Raw genomic sequence first — 7,237 nt, forward strand, 5'->3', positions numbered from 1 at the left:
GGGGAGGGGCTGCCTCTGCGGAGAGAAGGAACGGGAAGGCCTCCCGGGGCCCAGGGTGGGGGGCGGGTGGCCGTCCAGGTGACCCTGTGCTGGCAGAAGCCAGGGCCATCATCATCTCTGCCCACAGCACTGATGACAGGGATTAGGCTGGGGGCCACCCCACCATCGGCTTCCTCCCTGCCACCCCCGGCCCCTCAGTGCCGCCAGGATAATGAACCCCTTGCCTCCAAACCCTAACAGTCGTCTGGCCTGCGATGCCGACTCCACAGGGCTGGGTCAGAGCGGGAGGAGGGCGGCTGTGGGGCCCCTGCTCACTGTTTGACCTCTCTGGACCTCAGACTCAGCCGCAGTGAGGGGCGCTGGGCTGGGTGGCAGGGAAGGGGCATGGGGAGACCCTCGGGGGCAGGAAGAACCAGAGGAGGCGAGGTTCGGCCTGGGGTACCCCCTTTCCTTGCTGCTGCTCCTCCCTGCCCCCTCCTCTCTTCCCAGAAGGGTTCTGGGTCCGTGGGGGCCGGGAGAGGCCAAGGGTTCCCGGGTTAGATGGGGCCCTAGGCCTTGAAGTCAAGATACACAGAGAGAAACCGCTGGGGCTCTGGCTCACGGGGGCTCTGGCTCTCGGCCCCTCTAAGCGTCTGGCTGGGGGCGGGGTAAAGGACCCGAGAAAGAAACTTCCCACACTTGGAGGCTGGCCCACGTCTGGGAGCTCTTCCTCTACCCAGGCGCAAGGCTGAGGGCGGGGGACAATGAGAGGACGGAGACACAGGCCCGCTGGCTTCCACTCAGGTCCTCTGGCCAAAGAGGGGTGGGCAGACGGACAGGAGGCGCCCTGATAGACTCCCGCTGTGCCCCTCTCCACGCGGGAGTCTCTGTCTTGGGACCCAGCCCCTCATGTCACATACACCCTGCCCTTGGGTGCAGGAGCCCATCCGTCCCCACCCTTCTGGCAGCCCAAGGTCCTGAGCTCCTTCCTGTACCCAGTGCTGACAAGGCCGGTCTGATCCTGCCAGCCCGCGGGGCCCGGGGGCCAGCACTCGGCGTCCAGGCAAGTAGGGCCACCCGCTGCCCCTGTCATGGGACAGAGGAGCCCTCTGCTTGATCTCCCCAGGCCCTCGGGCACTGCCGCCTGGGCCAGGGGCCAAGGACAAGAGGCCAGGCCAAGCTGTCCTTCCCTGTCCCCGGGTGTCCCTCCTGCCCCCGACACTGGGATCCCTGATCCCCTACAGGGTCACCCCCACAATCCTGAACAGGGGAAGGATGCGAGTGAGACAGAAGTCGGGGCTTCCGGAAAGGGGGTGTGTGGCGGGAGGCGTGCTCTCTTTGGAAATGGCCGTCTGTCGTTGCGATACGAGAAATGAAGGTTGGACAGTAACAGGGTCATTCCGGGAGGTGGTAAGAGTGAGTGTCGCTTTTCAGGAGACTCTGCTGAGCACCTGCTACGTGCTGTCACTGTACAGACTCCGAGAATCCGGGGTTCCTCGCTCCCTTCTTTTTTTTTTTTTAAGAGACTTTATTTATTTATTTGACAGAGAGAGAGAGAGAGATCCCAAGTAGGCAGAGAGGCAGGCAGAGAGAGAGGGGAAAGAGGCTCCCCGCTGCGGGGCTCGATCCCAGGACCCTGAGATCACGACCTGAGCCAAAGGCAGAGGCTTTAACCCACCGAGCCGCCCAGGCGCCCCGCAGAAGGGCTTCTGAGCGGAAGTCACATTTGAAGACAGAGCCGAGGAGGAGGTTATGGGAGCGTAAAACGAGGGACCTTGCCTGATCTGGGCTGGGGAGGGGGTGGGGAAGCGGGGAAAGAAAGGCTCCTTGCCCCTGTAAAACCCCGGAGCCAAACCAGAGAGCCTGGGGGGTTGTGGAGCAGAAGGAAGGCTGTGACCAGAGATGGAGGATGACGGGGGAGAAGGTTCTCAGGGAGACTAAGGAGAGCCTGAGTCTCTGGGCTGAGGCCTTGTCTGGTGGCCAGGAGTGTGCACGTCTTCTTGGGGGAATGAAGAGCCAATGCTGGGCTTGAAGGATGCAGCACGACCAGGTTTGTGTTTTCAATGTGACCTCTGTCGGCTGGGCCAGGATAAGCGTCGGGGTGGCTACTGCAATGGTCTGGGCAGGGGCGCTGGCGGCAGGGGGCATGAAGAGGACAGAAGTAAGAGACGCAGGATCTCAGCTCTTGGTGGCCTGCCGTGGGGGATGGAGGAGCGTGTGGCAGCAGAGGTTCCCAGGTTTTCACTGGGGCAACAGGAAGGGGGTTCCCATCTTCTGAGCTGGAGAATCTGGAGGGGCTGCCTTGGGGTTCGGAAGAGAGGGCCAGGGTGGGGACAAGAGCAGGAGGGTGGGAGCCCAGGAGAGAGCTCCAGGCCAGGGAATGGGAGGACCCGGGCCCTCGCACCTCAGCGGACCCTGTCCTCTTGGAAAGTTCCAGGAGAGCGCGGACTTTGTCCAGCCCAGGGTCTCTGCGGGCCCCCAGGGTGCTCAGCAAACAGGTACAGAATGAATGAACGGAGGAATGAATGAGGGAAGGAAAGAAAAGAACCGCGATGAGGTCAGACAACAGGAAGCGTTAGGGAGGGTGGGTCCCCGAGGAGCAGGCGGCACCCGTCCCTCCAGCGCCACCCCCCACCGGGAGGACAAGCGCGAGGTTATTCTGGGGCCTCTGCCGCCTCTGCCGTAAATACAGCCTCGGAGGGGCGGGGGCGGGGGCGGGGTGGGGGGCCGGAGGTGGCGGCCTCCGTTTGTTTGGGGCACTTCCTTATAAGGCCGTCCAGCCTGAGGCCCCAGAGGGTGAGGTCAGGGGCTGAGCTCTCCACTCAGCCAGCCCGATGCTGTCCTTGCTGCTGCCACCATGGGCCACCACAGTGCCACCCGCCGGGTCTCCGAGGGAATCAAAGGCCTGGGCTTTGGGCTCCGGCCAAGGGAGCTCCCAGTGGGGCCTCTTAAAGGGGCCGTCCGCCTTCCTGCCTGCTGTGCGTGCCCAGTGCACACTGGGGAGGGTGTCCGTGCAGGGTCCTCTGGGGAAGTGAGGCTGGGGCCCCCGCTGTTCCCCTCAGAGCCCCTTGGCTGGAGGCTCCACGTGGCTGTGGCTCCCTGTGGTCTAACCTTACACCTCCCGCTGCACGCTGCCCCCCTCCTGGCCTCTTCCATCACTCAGAGGTCCTTCATTGCTTCAGCGCCCCACGGCCTCCCCCAGCCCCTCCTGAGAGACCAGCTGCTGCCACTTGACCCTGTGGTGTCTCAGCTGCCGTGTCTGTAATGCCATCCTCGCAGGGAAGGAGGAATGTGGTTTAATTTCAGCTGGAATGCGCCCTCTGGGCTGCCCACCGCGAGGGGAGGGGACGGAGACCAAGCCTGCCCGAGCCCAGGAAACTCAACTGGACTCTGTGCTTGGGGACAGGCCTCCGGGTCCCCTGAGCCCTGCCCCCACCCTGCAGCAGAGGCCCTGCTCCAGGAGGGGTCCCACAGAGGGATGGGTTTCCCGGGAGCTGGGGAAAAGGAGGCTTCTTGGGTAAAGAAAGGACCAGGTGCTAGTTCCGCGTTTGAGGGCCCAGCCTAGACAGAAGAGAGTCCCACGGGGCTGAGCGGGGAAGGGACTGAAGGAAGGAGGCGGGGACAGAAGAGCCTCAGGTGAGCCCCCCCCCCCCGCGCGCACCCCGAGTCTGCAGCCGGAGGACAGGGCTCTGTTTCCTCTCTCACATCCACTTCTCTGCCTCTGTCCCTGCTGGGGCCCCTCCCTACCGCGGTCCAGCCTAGCACCCCAAACCCGGATCACCCTTGTCTCTTCTCCAAACTCAGGAGCGCTTGGCTCTGGCCCCTTTATCCCAGGGTCCCCAGGGTGGACGGCCCACCTGTAACCTGACTACAGGAGGGAACCCAGACCCCAGAGAAGACCTCCAGCCCTCTCGGGCAGCCGCCAGCCCTCCTCCATGACTCAGCTGCAGCTCCAGAAATAAACCCAGGCAGCTGCCAGGGGGCCACCGTCGAGGAACCAGCTCCCGGCAGCTGTGGGCTCAGCTGCTGACGAGCCAGGGCCCCAGGGTCCCGGGAAAGGGTGGCTGGAGGCTTCAGGGCTGGGGAGACAGCTCACCAGCTCGGCCCCTCCCGGGCCCTTGGTCAGCCTCGCTCACCACTCACAAGCCCACTCTCCCTCCCCAGCGCCCTGGTTTTGCCTCTCCCGGTCTGCTACCTGCTTTTCTCCCTGTCCCCGGGTCCTGGTTCCTTGCGGGCTCCCCAGTCTGTGGGTCTCTCCTGGGCTCCTTCCTTTTCTATTCAGCTCACGCACGTGTCACAGAGAACTTCAGTTCACCTTGATGGGGAAACGGAGGCACAAAGAGACATCCCCTGCCAATGCTCCTGAGAGCCCCTAGACACCTCTTGGGGTCCCCAGAACACAGGTTAGGGGGCTGTGGGCGGCTCCCCTTAATGCCTCAGTCCCCGGGGGTCAGCAGCCCTGCCTGGCTACCCAGCTCCCGAGGACTAAGGGAGGACAGCAGGGAGGCCGCAGGCCCCCACTCCGAGGACTAATTAGACGTCGAAGTCCTTCCGTGGTGTCCTCACGTGCTTCCTCCTTCTCCCTCTTTTCTCATCTCTCCCCCCTCCCCCCCCTTCCTCGGGCTCTGCCCCTGAGACCCTCCGTTCATCCTTCCCAGGAGGAAGCTCTGCTTTGTGGCCAGCGGGGCGGACGGAGCGGACGGGTCATCTCAGGACGGCCCGAGCCGTCTGGGGGAGGCAGACGGAGCGAGGAGACCTGGGTCCCCACTTGGGCCGGGGACCTGACTGCAGCCCCCAGGGTGAGCCCGCCGCCCCCAGGGGACTGACAGGCTGAGCATTTTTGGAAGTCTTCGGGCAGCCTGGACAATGGGGCCCTTTCTCTCCCAGCGCAGGAGACCGTCCCACAGACAGGGCTGAGGCCGGGACAAAGGCCCCAGTGAGGTCAGGGCAGCGTGTGGGAGTTAGGGGCGGGGTGGGGTGGGGGCCCTCCGGGGACGGATGGGAGGTAGGGTGGTGGTTAGAGCTGTCCGGGGGAATGCTGGGGACCATGGTAGCTGGAGGGCATCTGGAGGGCCCCTCTGCCCAGCCCCTAAAGCCAGGCCCCCCTGGCTGGATATTCACTCTGACCTCACCCCAAGAGAACAGGCAGCCCTGAGGGGTCCCCATGTTAGACTCGGAGAAAAGGCCAAGAATGTAAGCCTGCGTGGTGGGGGGCTCGGCAGGGGTGACCTGGTCAGACCCAGGTGTGCTCCTGCTCCAGGCTCTTCCGGGAGGGGCAGGGTGGGGCCCCCCATGAGCAGGAGGTGCTGATGCCCCTGCCCCGCCGTCTCGCGCACACGTGCGCACACGTGCACACACACACCCGGGCTCACGCACGCACATATGCGCAGGTCAGGGCTGGACTCAGTTCACAGTGCTGAGTCATCCCTGGACCAGCTCCCCCCTCCTCCAGGAAGCCCAACAAAGCCAGGAGAAGGCTTAGGCTTCCGTTTCCGCTGGACTTGCTCCAGTGGCGGCAGGTGCCGGGGCCGGGAGGGAGATGACTCCAGGGGCCGCCCTGTGTGAACCCCGGCAGGTCTCCTCATGTACACAGCACACGGCAGACCCCTGCTTCGGCTGTGGGGGACACTCAGGGAGGAAGTGTTGGTGGCCCGCCGGGACACCGAAGCCCCCTCCAGCTCCCACCCAGGAGCCCTCTGGGGGGTCCACCCTGCCGTCTCAAGTCCTGTGGGATCTGCTTTGCTGAGAGCCCAGGGACGGACACTGCCCCCTCCTCTGCCTTCTCACCTTCAGGCCCAGGCTTCCAAGGCCTACCTTGGTGTGGACTCACTCACCAGTCCAGCTAAATGCCTGACATCCCTAACAAGGCCCTGAGGAGGCAATGGGGGGGCGTGTAGTACAGAATAAAGTGGGGGTCTACTCTGGCCCCAGGATCATCTTCCTCCCTGTGGCTCCTGCAGACACAGCCCCATCCCCAAGCCGTGGCCGGCTGGGTTGTGTGGGAGGGGCGGGTGAGCCCCGGTGGGGAGAGGAAGGCCAGGGTAGGTAGGCTGGGGTAGGTGCACCCCGGAAGTCATGCTGGCACCCAGCCCCAGCCGGTGTGGGGTCTCGGTAAAGGGTGGAGAGGCCAGGAGCTGGTGGCACCTGTCCGGGGTGCCTCGCTGTCTCTGGTCTTTCGCGATGGCTCGCCGCCGTCTGGATCCTCTGAGTCTCACCAGGTTTTCCCGACTTGCAGGAGAAGGAATCAGAATTGCCCAGAGGGGCACGACGGAGGGCAGCCCCAGAGCGCGCGCGTGTGTGACCGCGTGCGTGTGTGTGCGCGTGTGTGCGCGCGTGTGACCGCGTGCGCGACCGTGTGTGACCGCGTGCGCGACCGTGTGTGACCGCGCGTGTGACTGCGTGCGGGGAGCGCCCGCCGCCGCAGGGGTCCGCCCCGGCCACGGCGCGGCGGGACCCAAGGCCGTGCCCGCGCGGAGCTACACGCGCGCACACGTCCTCCCCTCCCCACTGCCGACGCTGACCTCACCACCCCAGCCGCCGCTGACTCACAGCCCGCGCCGTCGGCGCGCCCTGGCCGGAAGTCACCCTCCGCCCCTCCGTCCGCTCCCCCCTTCCCCACCCGCGCGTCTCGCAACGAGGGGTCGCGGCGCCCCCTGGCGGCCTCCCGGGACCCCTGCGGCTCCTCCCGCCCGGCCGCACCCACGCAGGCGCACGCGGCGCTCTCAGCCCGCCGTGCCTGCGTCCGCAGCGCCCTCTGCCGGTCACGGCCGGGAGCCCAGCAGGTCTTTCTCGGAGCCGAGCGCACAGCAGGGCTGGGGGCGTCTTCCGGGCCCTTGTCTTGCTGCCCCAATCCCTGTTTCTTTTGCTGGAAGTAAGCCTTGCTGTCGTCTGGCCCCCAGACCTGCATTCCCTTCACTCTCACCCTCATCCTTGAGAGAAACCGTCCCTTTTGGGAACCTCAGAACCGGGCCACCAAGGCCCCGGTCTCCCCGCCTTCCTCTGTGGGCTCTCCACCCCTCTCCCTCCCCAGGCTGTGCAGGTCCGCTGGACTGGGCACTCTGGCATTCCAGCTCCTTCCAAACACGCTAGTCCTGTCGGCCAGCCCCTGCGAGCTCCTTCGTTCCGTAAACCCATACCGGGCCACCACTCCGTGCCAGCTCTGTTCTCTCCACTGACCTCTTGGGAACCTCTCTGACCTTCAGAAGCTGATCAATATCCCAGGAGGCCCAGCCCAACCCGTCTCTCATCTCCTTCCCTC

Source organism: Mustela erminea, chromosome 17 (assembly GCF_009829155.1).
Source record: "Mustela erminea isolate mMusErm1 chromosome 17, mMusErm1.Pri, whole genome shotgun sequence".
Classification (NCBI taxonomy): Eukaryota; Metazoa; Chordata; class Mammalia; order Carnivora; family Mustelidae; genus Mustela; species Mustela erminea.